The sequence below is a fragment of the Cupressus sempervirens genome, chromosome 11 (assembly GCF_028749045.1).
Source record: "Cupressus sempervirens isolate cs-2001-9-10 chromosome 11, ASM2874904v1, whole genome shotgun sequence".
Lineage (NCBI taxonomy): Eukaryota > Viridiplantae > Streptophyta > Pinopsida > Cupressales > Cupressaceae > Cupressus > Cupressus sempervirens.
In genome coordinates this window covers 731,588,253-731,608,232 of record NC_143128.1, presented here as the reverse complement: position 1 = coordinate 731,608,232, position 19,980 = coordinate 731,588,253, and the positions used below count along the sequence as shown (strand labels likewise).

Sequence of the window (19,980 nt, the reverse complement as noted above, 5' to 3'; positions counted from 1 at the left end):
AGCTCAGAGTGGAGGGTAGAGATGCAATTACAGTTGCTGTCATCTTCTCTATATCAAAATTTTCTACAATTTGTACCTCTTGCTCTTCATCCTTCCTCAATTAACCCTCTTACTCAAAAATGGTTTTCCATGACTTTATTGTGGATTGCACAACATCCTCAATTTTTTTAATCAAAATTTGGAATTCCTTGAATCTTGGAGTCTACCTATTCTCATGCCTTTTCATAGCCTCTTTCATTTCTTCATTTAATAAGCTAGGCATGACACTTTTGAATGTCTTCTCTCTAATGTCTCTTTCTATTTTGTTATCTCAATTGATTATCCTAAGAAGCAGATTGAAGAAGATGAACATATATTGGATCAAAGAGTTAGCAAGAAAACAAGAAGAAAGAGTTACATTGAGTATTTGGAGAAGTTGAAGAATATACTAGTGGATGATACTACACGGGTCTCTTAATCTGAGTTGGATCCAGATCAGGTTGTCGCACTTTCATTATTTAGGAGAATCATTTCTTTCAACTCCAGTTGTTTGATACAAGTGCATCTTGGGTTGCCTTACTATCGTTCTCATCTTTATGCATTATGTCAATGATTGTTGAGTTATAGTTATTTCCAAGTTCTAGTATTGGCTGAGCATAGTGATTGTCAAGTGCAATAGTATCCAAGTTCTCTATGGTGGTCAAGTTTTTGCTTTGGCTAAGTCCTATAAATGTTGAGTTCCTCTATGTGTCAAGTGTGCTCGCTAATTTTTTGAAGTTGGGTTCCTTCTTTGGCCAAGTTTGTTTGTGATTAGTTCCTAGTATGAGCCAACTTTTGTATTTAATTTAAACTATGAATTTAATGTAAGGATCATGCATTAGGATGTGTGCATATTGTTACAAGGTTGACCGTCTCTTATGTAAAGATCTAAAATCTTCTGTAAGTCATTTTGGTAAGTATAAGTAGTGAGTCTAATTTAGGCTTAGAGAAAGGATGATAAAGAGATCAAGTAAAGAATCGTAGATGTTAGCAAGTGAGATTTTAGATATCTTACCATAGTTGTATCAGGTTGGATGCATTTTGATGTATATCTGATCTTATATTGATCGTAACCTGGAAGGCCTCACAGTCAGACATGTTTGCAAATAATTTGATGAATCTTTAAAGATCTTGTTGTTTATTCTCTCCTTGATGTTGTTTTCTATGTCATTGCTTCCATTGTGTTTACTCTACAAGGTGGTTGGACAATTAGGTGTGTCTTTGGCCCTAATTTTCCAATCCATCGCTTTTGTCACTTGGTTTAGTATAAGTAGAGGGTCTTGTGATGTCTAGAGTCATTCATTTAGTAGTTGGGGATGAATCATTAGACTGTGGAGTAGCTAAGAGCATCTTGAGGGATGATACCTAGGAGATGGATATTCACATATGAGGATTGAGTTGTATTTTTCTTTCTATTGATTGTAATCTGAAAGGCCTTATAGTTGGGAATGTTGGATGTAAACCTTATGATCTTATATTATGAGAATACCTATTGCTTTGGATTTGAATATTTGTGTATTGCTATATTTTTGTTGTGTGGATACTTGTTGGGGGCTAGGTCATCTTTTTTTGGAGGTACACCCTACCTTGCGCCGCATTAAGATTGGAGTGATGGCTTTGTTTAAATTTTTTTTCATTCATCTAGTTAAGATTTAATTAATGAATAGGGTTGCTAGTTTATTGTTCTCCATTACTATGTAATAAGAATTCTAAGTCATATAGCCCTTTGTCTTAGGTATATGTATGTGATGTCTAATTTTTTGCTTCTGAACAATTTTGTTGGTTTGATAGTTGTTATAAGCATTGGTGTACTTGATAGATGCTAAGATACACTTGAAAAGCGAAGCAAGTTTCCTTTAAAAAAAATTGTTTACTAAAATTCAAAAACATATTATCTTCTAAGTTTAAACCAACTAATAGATTTCATGAATGCTAAATGAATTAAAAGATATGATAATAATGTACAACTCTATTTTGTACAAATTTCTCTCCTGCTTATGGACAACTTTGACGATGTCCCTTGCAAACCAGCAAATGTCAAGAAGTCGCGCTCTTCCATTGAAGAGGAGCTCTTATCGATTCTTATCGATTAAGATATTAGTTGCAGCCCTTATTGACGATTGACAAGTCAGTCCTTTGAAATCAATTGCTGCCGGTAGATGGTAATTAATACTTTAAATATACAATTAAAAAAGTTATTGGTTTACTGAAATCAAGAACGTATTAATCTTCCAAACTTGAAGTAACTAACAGATATAAGATGATGATTACTAAATGAATAAATAGACATTACAACAACGTACAACTGTATTTTGTACAAATGTCTCTCCTCCTCCTTGACAACATTGATGATCTCCCTTGCAAACCAGTATAAGCCAAGAAATCAGGCTTTACCATTGAAGCAGTAGTTACTATTTATTAACATATTAATTACAGGCCTTGCTGATGAATTGACAAGTTAGTCCTTGAAACCAATTGTTCCCGGTAGATGGTTAAATAAAAATTTCTATATTAAAAGCTTCCAATAATAGAAATGGCACGCGTTATTCTGTTATTATTATTATTATTATTTCATTTTGCTGTCATCATCTTCCTTCTGGGATTATTTAATCTGGTTATTTGCTGACTCTCTCAATTTCATTAAATGGAACTATATGTTTGTTGTAGCATTTCCATAACATATGGATCTTAGTTATTAACTATTATTAAAATATTAATAGTACTGATAACAATAAAATTAGTTTTATAAAGTCATATTAAATTTTTAGGTTGTTTAGTATAACTTTCATCCTGTCATTTTTAAATATCACACACGAAGGAAGAAATTTAGATTAGAAAAATAAGTCAACTTTGACTATTTCATACATTTAGTTTAAGAATGAATCAGCCCTCTCATCTATTTGATTTGTCAAAATAGTTTGAGCCTACACTCTTTTTTATAAGAAATTAAGTTCAACTTAATGCACTCCAAATTAGGGTAGTCTGATGACAGGTAATAAAAAATAACCCAACAATAAAAAGACTTTTGATGATGAAGTAAGAAAAACTGAAGAACAAATTCTCTATAAATTACTAAACCAAACTAATGACAATGGACAGGTAACTAAGAGTTTGATTACAAATAGACTACTTCTGCCAGCTGCCCAAAAGATGAAAGACACCTACTCAATTTACAAGTCATTTAGTTTTTGACTTATTTTAACACCAGGAACACTTAAATGCCAAAAAAAAACATTAAAAAAATTATTTTAACATTACACGTTATATTTTACAATAGAGTAAGGTCAAAATAACTTAAAAGGAAGAAATTGATTATAGACCACTACATAATCTAACATATGCATGAAAAAACATCAATGAAATTAACCTGTCCTATTATTACCTATCTTCATAATGATAATGTATAATAAATTATTGTCTTTAAATTTAATTAAAAAATATTTACACTATCATATCTAAACTTCATACCATTATGAATTGAACAACCAAAAAAGGGTGACTCCAATCAAAAACATGATCTGAAGACCAAATAAATGATACTGTCCTTGTGTAATTGGGGAGTTTAATATGTACAGTACCACCACCTTACAATACGAGGACTTTCTACCATAGTTGTAGGATATTATAGGTAAACCCATTAATGCATCTAGGGCAAATTAAGTCAGAGCTCCATAGTTATTGAGCTTTTCTATACTGAATTCTAAGGTGAAGAGAATGGCATCAAAGCCAGGGCCACTTGCAGAATGGCCATGGGAGAAACTTGGTAACTTCAAGGTAAGCTTTGTGAATTCTTTCTTCTTTTTTGAGATTTATATGGGATGTTGTTATGTAATGAAAGTAGAGTTGGTTACTGATTGTAAAGGATGATGTTTATGTAATGAAAACGTAGTATATTCTTCTGGCGCCTCTGGTGATCAAAGCAATACATACCAATTTTCTTGGAGGACATGAAGCAGACAACTTCAGTTTGTTGCTGCTTCTTTTGGCAGCAGCAAGATACCTTCATAATCAACTGTGGATCAGTATTTGTCGCTATCAGAATGCAAGGAGCAAGCATCAAATCCAATCTAAAGGTATCGGCCACTTTGAACAAGTTGATCGAGAGGGACACTGGTAAGTTTCTCCTTAGATCCTCCTTTAACAAAACTCATTTATATTAATAAAAATATATATAGAGGAGTGTTTTTTTTTTAAATTTGATTGTATGAGTTTTTAATTAATATTTCAAAGTAGATTTGATTATCTGTTATCGGAATATTAAAATGTTCTAAATGTTTCATATGATCAAATCTTGAAACAGCTATTTCCGTATAGATTCATACAAAGTGGTTCCTTTCTCGTTCTTATGAAAGTGTAAAAGGTTGGCACTTAGGTGAAATTTGTAGATAACAAATTTTATATTTGTGTATGTATTTGTAGTTGATAAGTGTGATCTTTATATCCTAAGTATTCATTTTTATTATTAATCATTAAGGAAATTAGAGTTTTACAATTCATAGTATGTAAATTGGTGATTTGTATTTTGATTGCGTGTAAGTTTTTTTATCAATATGTTGGATCATACTCCATGATTCATCATGAGAATGTTACAAAATCTAACAAGAATAATCAGAAAAATGGTTCAAAACACTAAGATATTTTTTTTTACATATAATTGAATGTAAAAATAAAGGCCTGATTTTTTTATGACCATAAAAGCTCTAAAGATTCTAGTTTTTGTAAAGTTTGAGATAATAATAACTTTCCTTTTATTGAAGTGTCTATTTATATTAATTATTTATATTATTAAGATTTCACAATCTTTGTTGTTTTTAAGTTTGATTTTTCTTAATTTTTTCATATTTTCCCATTACATCCTATGATCTATTATAAAAAGAGATAGATTAAAAAAATTTGAAATTATTAATTAAAAACTCCAACAACGAAATGTATAAACAACTTCTTATTTGATGTTTATGTAAAGTTTGAAGATAAAAAGAGTCTATACAATGTGGTAAGTGGCAAACTCAAAGACGATAGACAAGAGTTTCAAGGAAACCTGAGATGGTTATGGAATTGAAGTTGGATGTAGGGAAGTCAAGAAAACAAAATAAGAAAGTGAAACAAATGGCAAGAGAGGTGGCTAGTGGCAGGCAGGCCACTTTGGAATCACTATCAAAAGGTAGAAGATTATTATTCTATCATGGAACATAAGAGGGTTGAACAACCCTCATAAGTAGTTTTCCCTCAAACAACAGTTGGCAAACCTGAGAACTAATATCCTACTCATCTAGGAGGTTAAAATAACTATGATTAATTTGAAAAATATAGAAAATTATGTTTGGCCAGGAGCGAATTTTTGCTATAGTGAAGCAAAAGGTACGTCAAGAGGAGTGGCCACCTTCTAGAACCTGAATGCTGGTAAGGGAAGTTTAATTTATAGTTCTAAGTTCAATCCTATAACTGAACATAAAAAAGTAGACAAGACTTGGAATATTGTTAATGTCTACGCTCCTAATACCAAAAGTGGAAGGCATAGCTTATGGGAGGATCTGTTTTTTTTTCTCTCCCAAAATAAGAACACCTTTTGTATGGGAGATTTTAACTCCCCTCTGTACCCTTTGGAGAAAATAGGAGGTTTGATAGATTTTAATGATAGTATGAAAAAATTAGCTAATTTTATAGATAATAATGATTTATTGGATATGGAGATGCGTGGAGTGAAGTTCACATGGTTGAATAATAGGAAGGGTGTTGACCTCATTCAAGTCAAACTAGATAGACTTTTGGTACCAGCTAGATGGGAAGGATTAACTTCTTCCTCTCTTACAGGATAGGATGGTCTCAGACCACACCCCTATCCTTTTTAGCTAGAAGGAAGTTTCTCTGGGGGCCCAAAACCTTTTAGATATAAAGTAATGTGGCAATCCCATCCTAACTTCAGATCTAAGGTGGTTGAGTGGTGGGGGATTAGAATTGAAGGAATCACAATGTATAGACTCTTTATTAAGCTGGAGAATGTAAGACGAAATGTGCAGCCCTGGAAGAAAAAATATTTTGGTGATATCTTCAAGACTAAGGTTGAGGTGGAAGGGAAGTTAGTTGAGATCTAGAAATCTATGGGGGAAGGTATACCCATGGATAACATTATTTAGGAGGAGGATAAATACAAAAAAGCGTGGAAGGGAATGATGATAAGGGAGGAGACTTACTGGAAGTAGAGATCTAGGGTGTTATGGCTCAAAGTGGGAGATAGGAATACTAAATTTTTTCATAGATTTGCCTCAATTCATAAATGGAGAAATACAATTGATAACATCAAGGATGACTCTAATGTGAAGTTATGTAAGCCTGAGGAGATAGGGAGTTGGGCAATGGCTTACTTCAGAAACTCTTACCTGGAAGAGAAAAGAGACTTTAGAGAGGAGGATAGGCAATGGTTGATTGATTTGATGCCCTCCATAATATCAATTGAAGATAACAAGAAGTTAATGCAAATGGTGATGGAGGAGGAAGTCCATAGAGTTGTGTTTTCTATAAAGCTTACAAATCCCTAGGACTGGATGGGTTCCCACCGGCCATCTTTCAGCACTTCTAGGAAGTTATCAAGTTAGACCTCATTTGGGTGGCTCATGATTTTTTCAGAACTAGGAAGCTTCTTAAACGGCTCAACAAAACCTTCATTGTACTGATTCCCAAGGCGATAGACCTAGAGGTCATTTCTGACTTCAAGTTGATCAATCTATGTAACACCACTTACAAGATATTCTATAAAATCCTGGTGAATAGGTTGAACTTGCTACTGCACAAGATCATAGGAAAAACATAGAGTGGGTTTGTCCCAAGGCAATAAATCTTGGATGCTGCAATAACAACACATGAAGTCTTGCACTCTATGGAGAAAAGTGGTAATCCTAGTATGGCCTTGAAACTCGACATCTCTAAAGCTCGTGATAGGATTAATTGGACCTTCTTATATAAAGTTATGGAAAGGATAGGCCTTAATCAGAAGGTTATTAGATTAGTGAAGTCTATGGTGGAAATTGTTAGCTATTTTTTGATAGTTAATGGGTCATCCTGGGGAAAGTTTGGTGGGGAGAGAGGTCTTAGGCAGGGTGATCCCATCTCTCCCTACCTATTTATCATGTTTGTTGAAGTCCTAGGAATAGCGTTTAGGAGAAAGTTGGAGGGGGGAATAATCAAAGGCATTAAACCTGCCTCCACTCTACCTCTTGAAGTGATTGAATAGTTTGTGGATGACACCTTTCTTAGTGGGGAGTCCTCAATGAGTGAAGCCAGAGCTTGGAAGTTGGTGCTAGAGATTTATGCAATGAATGCGGGTCAAAAGATCAATTTTGACAAAAGCAAGGTGTTCTTCTTTAATACCCCCTTGACCTATAGTGGAGGATTATTAATATTTTAGACTGCAACATTACTGAGTTACCAGATATTTACTTGGGTCTCCCATTAACAGTGAAAGATGTAAGTAACAACTTTTGGAATGGGATTTTGGAAAGAAAGGAGAAAAAGATGATTGGATGGAAAGGTAAAACTCCGAGTAGTGCAAACAAATTACAACTGTTGATTTCCTCCCTCTAAGGATTACCGGTGTACTTCTTGTCCTTATTTAAAATTACTTAGTGTATGGTGAATAAACTAGAGAAAATTCAATGTAACTTCCTTTGGTCTAGAGGGAAAGAGAAGATTAGAATAAGTTTGTTCAGCTAGGAAATGGTTTGTGAACCAAAACAAAAAGGTGATTTGGGAGTAAGGAAGATAACTGATCTGAATAATGTGCTTCTCACAAAGATGGGGTGGAACTTGATGAATGGAGAAGCTAATTGGTGCAATATTATGAGAGCTAAGTACCTTAGAAACTTTATGTTCTCTCATTGCACCTGGAGAAATGATCTTCCTATGGGCTCCAAAATCTAGAGAAATATTGTGCAGAACAGAACCCTTTTTAAAGAGGGTGTTAGATGGCTTATGGGGAATGGTAACAAGATTAATTTATGAGAGGATCCATGGCTTATAGATAAACCTTTAATAAAAAACTAAGTTTGGATCTCTCTGGTATCACCTATAGGACTAGGGGGTGGAATGGTAGCTAATTTTATTTGTCAAGGAAGAAGGTAGAAAAAGGAAAAGTTACAAGAGAATGTAGTGGCTGGAAGGGAGTTGATTAATGAGCTTAATTCTTTGCTGGAGAAGTACATAATCCTAGGAAGAGATAGGATTGATGAATTCATTTGGCAGGCTACCTTGATGGGGGAGTTCTCGATTAAATCTACCTACAAATTATTGGTTAGCAAAACCCCTGAAGGTAATGATTGGAGGAATGTTTGGTTTAGTTACTTAATCCCAAAGATCAATATTTTTTGGTGGAGCACCATTCATGGGAAAATTCTCACTATAGACAACTTGATGAAGCAAGGATTTCAATTACCAAATAGATGCCATATGTGTAAGATGGAGGAAGAAAATATCAACCACTTATTCTTGCATTGCAAGTATGCATCAAAGGTGTGGGAGAGAATTCTTCAGATGCTGGAGGTGAACTAGGTGTTTAATGTGGACTTGGGGCAATTGGTAATGAACTAGCAGAGTACCTTTACCCACCCCCTCCTTACCTATCTAAGGAAGATCATTCCCCCCCAATGTTTGTTGGGGTATTTGGAAAGAGTGTAATAATAGGGTGTTCAAAAATGATGAGAGAGAGGAGGATATCATGATGGAAAAGATCTATAAATTGATAGTTGAGAATATTAGTTGCACCAAGTGGAGGAAACCAACGTTTCTCCCTTCTACCCTTGAGGTCAGGGTGGCGAAGTGCTGGTCATTGGTGGAAGGGATAATGAAAATTGATAATTCTAATCTTCTGGGTAGGAAAAAAACCTGGTGGAAATCCTCGCCTACAAATTGGGTCAAACTCAATTTCAATGGTGCAACTAGAAAGGAGGGCTCAGTGGGGGGGAGGGATAGTCAGGGATAGTAAGGGAAGGATGTTGTTGGTGTATACTGGTGAGCTAGTGAAAGTTTCTAATAATACAGTGGAGGTGATGGCTTTGTATTGGGGATTGAAATTAGTCATAAGTGTGGGTTGGAGAGATGTGCAAATTGAAGGAGATTCTAAAATAATTATTGAGATTGTCAAGGTAATACAAGGGAGGGATGAGCCATTAAATGTGTGACTGATGATATCAAGTATCTATTAACTACTTTTAATAGGTTTGATTTTAATCACATCTTTCGGGAGGGAAATAGTGTTGATCTATAAACAGATCTAGACTAATTGCAGTACTGAATGCTTAATTAAAAATGCAACTCAGTGGAAGTCTTGATACATTTATACATAAATGAAATTAAGCATCAAAAATCAAAAAAAAAAAAACTTGAGGAGAAATAAACAGAATTGAGAGAGAGAAAAAGATAGAAAGTGCAAACAAAGTTTGATTTCGGAGTTCACCACAAACGTGACTACATCTCCGGGTTGGCTCTAATAGAGTATGACTGATCTGATTAATCTTCAGAAATCAATTACAATTATGCACCAAGAAGATCATTTCTTCTAGCATTTCGATAGCATATAGCAATACTCTGAAGTATGAAAATGGCCCCAAAAAATCTCCTAGAAAAATCTCCCTAATCGTTTAAAACTTCACCAAGAGCAATTTCTCTTCAAGTCTACCCTTGCTTTTAAAATGAACCTACCCCCCTCTTTTTATACATAAAATTTGCCTAATCTGGCCCAAAACCAATTAATCCATAATTAGGCATTTTATCCATAAGACACCTTCGAATAACCCCTTTGCCATTTTTATATTTTGGCATTCCATTCATATTTGGGGTTATTTATTAATAGAATAAAAAATAAATCCTATTTGAGAAGTGGGTGGTTTGTTTGTTTTAAAAGTCAAATAGAAACTTTGCCACATACTCTTCAAGTCTAACGCGTGGCGCAGTGGTAACTATAATTTTGCCATACCCGCAAGGTCATGGGTTCAAACCTCATCAAGTGCTTTGGCGGCATCCATAGGTTAAATAAGAAATCTATAACAAAGTTGTTAAATGCTCCATGTGGTCTAGTGGCAAGGAGGGAAAGTAGGGAATGATTGGTTCTAGGTTCAAACCTTCAACCAATTTTTTTAAACAACCAAATTCGCATGAAGAAGCCATGTGGCATTATTTTGTTTACACACATTTTTGACATGTGTCATCACTTGAGCTGCTGATATCATGATGACATCATCAATATTACATTTTGCCTCCAAAATTCAAACGGCCATAACTTCTTCATATGAGCTCCATTTCTGACGAAACGAACGTCATTGTAAAGCTTGTGATGAGGTCTTCATTTTAAAATCCATTGTTGACCACTTTTGAGATGGTCTAATTTTGCCCCTTATCTAGCCCTTTGATTCACCTGCTTGACCAAACTTTGACTAAACATAACTTTTGCATACAGACTCTATTTTTTGTCCGTTCAAGTTGCGTTGAAATCAGGATGCCGAGATCTTTCTGATGGTGCAAATTCTAGAGAGAAATAAGACACTTCAATTTTCAATTAAAATATCCACCAGATTAGGCCTCCCCATTGAAGTCCTTTTGGACCTCCAAAAGTGACATTTACTCTGACATAAAGTGAGCACTTGGCCTCCCCACTTGTCTTGTATCACCTGTACATCTGAATACCTAACTCACAAGTACAATGAAGACTGCCACAACATTGTTGATCATAAACATTATTCTATCACTTCCATAAGCATCTACATCAGTTGCCATAGCCACTAATCAACAAACATTGACTAGCATCAAGCTGAACAAAAATGTAGAAATGAAAGAGAATAAATCAACAACATATCTATCCTTCACAACATGAACATTTTTACCCAAGGAACCATCAATGCTTTCAATCATCATTCCCTCATGTTGTACTATGGGTGCATCCTGCAACATTTGACCCTGGTTAGCTACTCCAAGTTCAAGTGTAGAACCACATGTACTGTTAGACATAAGGGTTAACTCTTTACTTGCATTAATTACCCTCTTTAACTACCCTATGTTTGCAAAAAAAAAATCAGTCTTAATCCTATGAGAATGTACAATATACTAAATGCCATCTTTAAACAAGTGATAATGATTCTTCTCCTTGTAGAAAATTGCTTTTCTATCATATAGATAAGGGCTACCAAGCACTATCCCACAAATATCCAGTGGAACCACATCAAACTGTACTTCATCCAAAAATTTACTAGTGATTGCGAATCTTAAGGTGCATTGTCTTGTTACTTGCAACTTATCATTTTCACAAATCTAGCCTAGCGAATAAGGTTTCTTATGTAATGTAGTTTTCAATCCCAAGTTTCTTACAATACTTTCAGAAATCAAGTTCACTTGAGAACCACTATCTATGAGTGCATTAATTTTAGTGTTATGAGCAACAACCCTTAAATGAAACAACTCATTCCTTTTCTTATCTTCAGAGAAATCATTAACTATAGATGAAGAAGCATAACTAGCAACAGAAACACCAGAAATAGGAGCTTTACCTTTCAAACCCATAGCTGTTATCTTAGTCTCATCATCTGAATCTGAACCAAGATCCATAACAACATTTGCAGCTTTCTCCTTACCTTTTTGTTTCTGATTCTGTCTTTGAGCCCACTTAGGCATCAACTCAGGATGCAACTTCCAACAATGTTCATCATCATGACCCTTCTTGTCACAATGAGTGCAAGAAAGCTTATCATCCTTCTTAGCTATAGCTTCCTTCTTTCCTTTCTCTATCTTTGCATTCTTAGAAGATTTCTTTACATCATTATCAAACTTATCAATAAAAGATCCTTTACCCCTTGAGTCTAAGTGTGTAGCTTGAACAGACACTTCATCCAAATTACAAGGGTTCAATACCAAAATAGAATGTCTAAGGTAGGAATGCAAACCTCCTATGTACTTCAACAAAGTGTCTTAGGTGTACAAAGGAACATTCAAAGCAATAGGCCTTTTCCTAAATTCATGGGTGTACTCTTGGATAGTTTGACCTTTCCCTTGCCTAAACATTTGCTAGTCCATCATTAATTGTTGCATATGTCCTAGGGGATAAAACTGCTTTTTGAGAGCATCAAAAAACTCTGCCCAAGTTAAATTGACTCTACCATGTTGTGAAACTTCTGCTTTAGTCTTACTCTCCCACCAGGTTAAAGTTGTACCTCCTAACCGAAGAGTAGCTAATTGAATCCTATCAACATCATCTAATAGATTCTGGACTCTACAGTAGACTTCTACTTGTTGAATCCAGTCATCAAATTTTTCAGCATTAAGTTCACCATCACATGTTTGAAAGTTTTTCCTCAATTTTAGTAATCTTAGCCTTTATTTTATTTTGTCTTTTGTTTAAATCATTTTTTTTGGGAATCTTATATTTGTTAATCAATACTTATTGGTCAGTGATATTAGATTTCTATAGTCTATTATAAATATTACATAATTTTCTGGGTTGGATTGTGTATGTATTTATAGTATCATTTTTTAGGATCAGATTCTATAATTCTCATTAGGATGAAATATGGTAAAAGCTTTTACACATTTCTTACTATCTTCCATTCTAATGATAGATTACAGAGTATGATCCTGAACTTTGATGCTAAAAATACATACACAATAGAACCCAGAAAATTATATAATACTTATTAATATTTAGAATGAATTGAACAATCTTTGAAAGACTGTAAATAGATTAATCTACCCGAGTTTTTCCTATAGATCTTGTAAATCTTGTTCTTTTTAATGAGTGCTAAGCACTGAAATTTAGAATCATAAATGGAATCTTGTGAAACTTGTTCTTTTTAATGAGTAATGATTTTTTGATTTTTTTTTTTTTCTGTTCAGCTGTAGTGCATCCGTTTGCAGAGCATTTGATGTATGCTGCAATTTTCTCAATTGCTCCACTGGCTACTGTTTTCACCAAAACTTATTCTATCCCTTTACTATTTGGTTACATGATGTGGTCTGATTTCATGAACAAATTTTGAATTTGTTCCCAAATGGGCGTTTCAGATCTTCCCTCCTCTCAAATACCTAATGTACACGCCCTCGCAAGTTTTCTTTCTAATGAACCCAAAAGTTTCAATTTCCATGTAAAGTATCTATTGTCACTTTAATTTGCTGAAACATGCCTAATATATTCATATTCCATTCTCTTCACCATTCACAAGTTCATACATTAAACTTCTCTCTGTTTGTGCCTCTCTATGATTATCTTTATGGAACGGTCGATAAATCAACTGACACCCTCTACGAGACCGCAATGAAAGGTCATTAGCAAAAATAGTTTGATTGATAGGTAGCTAGAATCAGGGAAAACAAATTTCTATGACTGATATTGTTTCTAAGCTTATTTCTGTGATGACCTTTTGTATAATTCTGAGTATTACATTTATATGAACAGAAGAAAATGATTGGCTACCTTCGAATAAATTGAATTTGAATCTAGTTTGTTTTATTGTTTGTTTTAAGGTTCAATTGTGATCAATCTTCACATGATGTATGATTTCTTTAAAAAAAAACAATGCATATGAGTGTTAAACGTTTGTTGTTAATGAGTGTTTGTCATTACTAATTTTAAGTTATCAAGTTAAAAAACATTAAAGAGTATATGTGGATTGTAAGGTGTTAATATTTATTATTATTGATTTTCAAACATTTGTTAGATTAAAAGGGGACATGTATAGATTGGAAGATGTTGAGTGTTATTATTCTTAATTTTATTAAGTATGCTGGACAAAAAGCGAGAAACCTGAATTGTAGGGTGTTGAACATTTATATATTGATGGGCATACTTAATAAAATTCAGATGTTTCAATAATGAAAACTATATATTGATGGGCATATTGTTATGTGAATAGGACGACACAGAAATGTGGATTTGGTATATGTGACTCATGTAACAAGTTTGCTCTCAATTTTTCATTTAAGATTTCGGTTTGTTTCATTTGTTACTAAACCATATTCTACCAAATGGTATTTGTGGATTTTATGGCCAATTAGCAATGCCATTATGCTCTTCCTTTGGCTCTTTGGAAAAACTTTTATTGCTGAAAAGAATCGATTAAATGATTAACCATTTCTTCACTTTTGTTCTTTTAAGTTTTTCACATGACATTATTAGGATGATGAAGTATTATGATGTACAAACTTTTCCTCATCTTAATGAGAGATTAAGATGAATGTAATCTAAAATATTCACATATAATATGTTTGTACAATCAAATCTAAGATCTCCTGAAAAATCTATGCCTGTCACATTTTATTTAGGTTTCAATATTGTGATTATGGATGTGGATGCAGTATTCTATGTCTTCTCAACAAATAACAATAAATAAGTTTAGCGAGGATTCTATTTTGAAAGCAGATAAGAAAGAAGTCAAAATTATCAATTTAGGCCTCCTCAATCAGGTATCTTTTACTAACCTTTTAGAAAGTTCTCTAAAATGTCCATTTATAGTTATCATTTTATTTCTTTATATTATACATATATTGGAACATAAATTTTGCTATGTAAATAGAAAGAGATATTTTCTATAGCAAGCCAAATAAATTATTTTCAACTATTTATGTATTCTAAGTAATGATTCACAAGGGTTGATCTCTCATTGTAGTTTATTCAACAATACATATTTTTCTAAAGTTAAGCCCACTTCACTTACTACCTCATTTACAATCAGAAATAAATTTTATGAACTACTAATCATAAAATATAATTTTACTTAAAAATTCTACATTTAAATCCTTACAATAATATCACCATATTTATTATAAATAATTTCAAAAACTCCAGCATATTAATAAAAAATGGATAATGTGGTAGAGTGAGGATCTTAATGGAGAAAGGGGGCTCATTTTGAAAAAATACAAGAACTTAAAAGTACGTATGGTAGATGGGAGCACTCTTACAACCACAGTAGTATTGAATTCTATATCATTGGAGATAAGGGAAGTGTTCATGTGTGTTGGTAGGTCAAAGATTGGATCAGCAATTGTAAGCTTGCTTTCTCAAAGGGGAGTCGCTATTCAGGTACTGTTCATATTCCTTTAAATTTCTTTCCCTTTAGTTAAGGAATATGTCCAAGTCATGTTCTCTACTTTTGTTTCAGTTTAGTTTTGAAATTTACCCAATTCATGATTTTAAAATATTTGTTTGCACCCAATACATTTAATGCTTACATTATCTCGAATGATAGCTAGTTACAGAATCAACTAAAAGAGGGGTGAAATTTTTATTGAATATCAAAGAGAGCTTAACAACACAAGAAACAAAGAGAACTACATAGCTTTATCTTGGTCCACAAGTTGAACCAGCATCTGAGATAAATCAAGGGGAAGCATCCTAAGATCAAGAATGTTCCAAGCCGGCCCCTGCTCAGAGGCCCATTTAGCCAGACAATCAGCCACACCATTCCACTCACGAGGGATATGCATAAAAGACATAGAATCCAAAGAAAATGATCTGCTGAATAACCAGAGCCAAATGCCAATCCACATGCACAAGGTTCCTATTATGCAATAAGTTCACAACCACCTGCGAGTCAGTCTCATAGATGATTCTTTTTTAGCCACATAGAAAACATTGTTCCACTACAACCAAAATAGCCAGGGCTTCCATGAGGTTATTAGTATGGTAACCCTTGTATATAGAAAACAGAAATTGGATATCACCAGAACTATCACGCCCAACTCCCCCAATACTAGCCAGACTAGGATTTTCTTGAGAAGAACCATCAGTGTTGATTTTAACAGTGCCCGCCTTAGGAGGAGACCAACGTCCCTGACGATTAACATGCTGAGAGTGTTGCTTAGCTATATTCCTAGAGTGGGTGTGGGGGACCGAGGGAGTGCAACCTTGAAGAGGAAAGGAGAGGCGAGAGTATATATCAGCATCAATAGGATCCAAACCCCCATCGATGTCACATTTAGCAAGGAGTGTTTCCTGAAGAGAATTAACAATTCTCCCCCATAGGTGCCTGATCTCAAATTGCAAATCATGAAAGATCCTCCTATTCCTCTCAAGACAAACATGCCATAACATAAGGGAAGGGCCGATAGTCCAAGAAACTTGAAGAAAAGAAGTCTTGGAAGGGGAATGGCCCAAATGGTCCCAGAATTCAGACAAAGAGGACACATGCCAGCACGTGCATCCCCACACACTCCATCAAAGGTGCCAAATCTGTTTGGCAAAGGGACACTGGAAAAAAAGGTGAGAGACAGTCTATTCACTATTACGGCAAAGAACACAGATGGAAGGCCCCTGGAAGCCCTCACTTGTAGAAATTGTCCCAAGCGAGACAACGATTGTAAACCAAAATCAAGAGGAAAAAGTTACACTTAGGCCATGAAAAACTATTCCAAACTTTCTTCCACCAAAAGACCTCCACCTCACCAAAAAGTTTCTTCGTCAACGCAAGGTACCCAGAAGAAACAAAATACTTGCCAGAAGAAGCAACTCCCCAAGCCAAAACATCAGGTTCCTGCAACGAGCTACACTCCCTAGAAGCCAATATCTGAGATAGTTCCAACCGATCTCCCAGTGAGCCACCCAGAGGCCAATCAGAAGAATTCTTCCATCTATAACCCACAGCAAGGCCCAGGTTAAAAGCCTCCTTATAATGAGCCACCTTATTCCATCCAGTAGAAAGGAAAGAATCACAAAGAGCCTGCAAGTGAGGATGAGAGGAAAGGAGAGGAGGGTGCCCATTCTAAGAATCACTCCAAAATAGAGCTTCAGTGCCTCTGTTGCAGATCCAAAATAAACTTCTCTTCACCAGGTGAGCACCAATCTTGAGGGTATTCCACACCATAGAGCCTCTTCCCTCAAGAGAAAACTTGGAAACTTCTGAAGGTTCAACACCATGTAAATACTTGTGTGACAGGATACGGGCCCAAAGCTGAGACTGACTAGTACACCAACACCAATAGAGCTTGGCAACAAGAGCTTGACTGCACAAGATAGCAGACCGAAGGCCAAGGCCTCCTTCCTTTTTTGGCCTGCAAACAGTATCCCAATTGATGAGGCTCCATTTGATATGTTGCAAATTGCCACTCCAAAGAAATTGGCGAGAGAGGGCATCAAATTCTTTAAGAAAATACACCAGGGCAGCCTGAACCATGCTTCTGTATATGAGAAGACCCTGAATTACAGATTGAAGGAGTGTCACCCTACCAACAGTAGCGAGCCACCTATGAGTCCAATTATTGACCCTTTATCAAAGTTTGTCAAGCAAGCTTTGCCAGAAAAGCCTAGGCTATCTACCCACCACAATAGGGACCCCCAAGTAAGTCAAAGGGAGAGATGCAATCTGAAATCTCAAGATATCAAAAGAACAATTGGATCAAATAAAATCAAATGTCTCTTCCCAATTCCAACATAATATCATCCCTGTAAACAGTTATCAGGATGGAAAGAACTGTGAGGTTGAAACTTCTATACATAATTTCCCTTATTTTTCCGAACTCATTTTGTTGCTCGACTGGATTGAAAAAAGTAAGAGTAGAAAAAAAGACTCATATTTGATCTTCACAATGATGTGGTGCAGATTTGGATTGTTGGAAGAATGGTAAGTGGTGAAGATCAGATGAATGCACCCAAGGGAGCCATATTTATTCCCATTACACCATTTCCAATGAATAGGACTCGTAAGGACTGCATTTACCACAACACACCTGCAATGAAAGTGCCTGCCAATCTAAAAAATGTACATTCCAGTGAGGTAACGAGCTTGCATTTGCATGTATTATTGGACAGAATGACTGTCATAGTAGGTGATCCGATATCAAAAAGGACTCTAGGCTTTCATTTCATTTTATTTTTATGATTGATTAGTTCTATTTTATTTTTTTTATTTGTTTTCTTTTTTATTGTTTGGTTTCATTTCTTTTTTATTATTTGGTTTCATGAATGTATTAAATTCTTTCATTTATATAACTATTATTTTGATTGTTTAATCTCATGAATATTGATCAAACTTTAATGTGTTGGTTTATAATTGTTTTGATAATTGATCTTATGCATGTCAATAATTTTTTTTAATTCATTTGTTCATTTTTTATTTTGATAGTTTGACCTAGGAAACAATAATAATATTTTTCATTCATATGCTTATTTAACTTTACTTTTATATATTATCTATTTAGTTAAAGAGTGCAATACATATTCTTTGCTTCTAAATGTTTATTTGATATCATTTTTCGAACACTTTGAAAATCTTTCAGTCATACTTTTTTAAGCTTTTTATGCAATGCTTTTTCTTGATTAATAAATGCAATAAATGTTCTTGACAATTCTTTTGGAAGTCGTGAAATTCTTAAGTTGTTGATCTCTTTAGTAGTTTGGTATGGTGAACATCCTTAAAATATTTTGAACACCATTATCTCCTACTTACCAATGGTGAACATCATTAACATATTTTGTCCATGCACATTTATTGCTTTGACTATTTGATCTTGTAACACCATTAAAATTTAAGGTTAGTGTTGTGGATTGCTTTGACTACTTGACCTTGTGGAAGTTGTTATTATATTACATTGGTATGTTCATTGTTCAATTTTTAAGAGTTTAAGGGTGCAATTAATGTTCTTTGATCCTAAAGCTTTTAGGTACCATTTAAATCTAAATTCAAATCTTGATAACTTTAATAGTTTAATCATATGAATTCATTAAAATATTGTATTCATATATTTATTATTTTGATGATGATATCACAAACATCATTAAAATATTTTATTTATTGTTTGATCTTTTATATGAAAATAAATTGTTTTTCATTTAAGATTGAATAAATCACTTCAATCGAAGTCTTTTTGAAAAAGTAGTAGTAATTTTAATTTTCATATGTTAAAAATTCAGAACTAGCTACCGACCAGAGTGATGAGCATGTAGAGAGTGGGAGGAATGGCGCACACATTAGAAGGATGGAATCACCATGAGTGTGGAGAAACTATAGATATTGAGAGCATCAACAAAGTGTGGCAAGCTACACTTAAACATGGTTTTCTTGATGGATGGGCAGAGGCACAGGAAAAATACAAAACACCAAACACAGAACACAATGTGCTACCGCACAATAAAATATATTATATTTCATTCACGGTGATCTCAAATGAGTACATAGTGTCTTTTCATAAGAAAGTGTACAATATTATAGAGAAATCTAACATTAGCCGACAAGACAAAATATCTACATGTTTTTGGAAAATGCTATGGCTGATCCAACTTCTCTAAGATACTTTAGCCAACACATTCTAAACCTAAACCTAATAATCTAGAAGCATCAGACGATTAGTAGAAATTAATATTTCTAACACTCCCCCCTAATTTATACTATCAAATTTCATTGCATACAAATCCAAATCCCAAAAAGCTATTTTCCAATAATCTTCATATCAATTAATGCCTTCATGAATAGTGTCTTCCAAGGCTGTGGCCTTTAATTTCTACAATATTTTGTAAGCAATTGGCTGCCAACAATTTTCTCTTTTCAGGATCCAATGATAATCTTGCCTCATCTATCACAAATGCCGATAACCTTTGGCCTCTTTGATGTCTTGCTCATATTTGTTTCCCACTTGTACTGAAGTCTTCCTTATGCTTGAATGTTTGTACTTGAATAAACCTTTGATCAATCTTACAAATTTAGGCCAATTTGATACATAGCTCCATCCACAATCCATTTTTATACAACCTGTCATAGAATCATTTTTGTAATCTCTATTCCAACATGTCTTGTCACAATGATTTTTTAAGCCACAAATATTACATGGATTTAAATCCCAACATCTATCCTTTGTATGCCCTCTCCTGTTACAATGTGAACATTGCACAATCTTTATGCTTTCAATTGATTCTCTTGAACCTTTATTCATCTTTCCATTGCTTGCATCATATCCAAGACCTTCATATTTTGGCCTGACTGTAGCCTTCATTAGATTCCT

General features: G+C 34.3%; 1 pseudogene; it reads left to right on the top strand.

Moving 5' to 3' along the window:
• Window positions 1-3,732: 3,732 nt before the first annotated feature.
• LOC149531714 (very-long-chain aldehyde decarbonylase GL1-4-like) lies at window positions 3,733-19,623 on the top strand (annotated as a pseudogene).
• The last annotated feature ends 357 nt before the right edge of the window (window positions 19,624-19,980 follow it).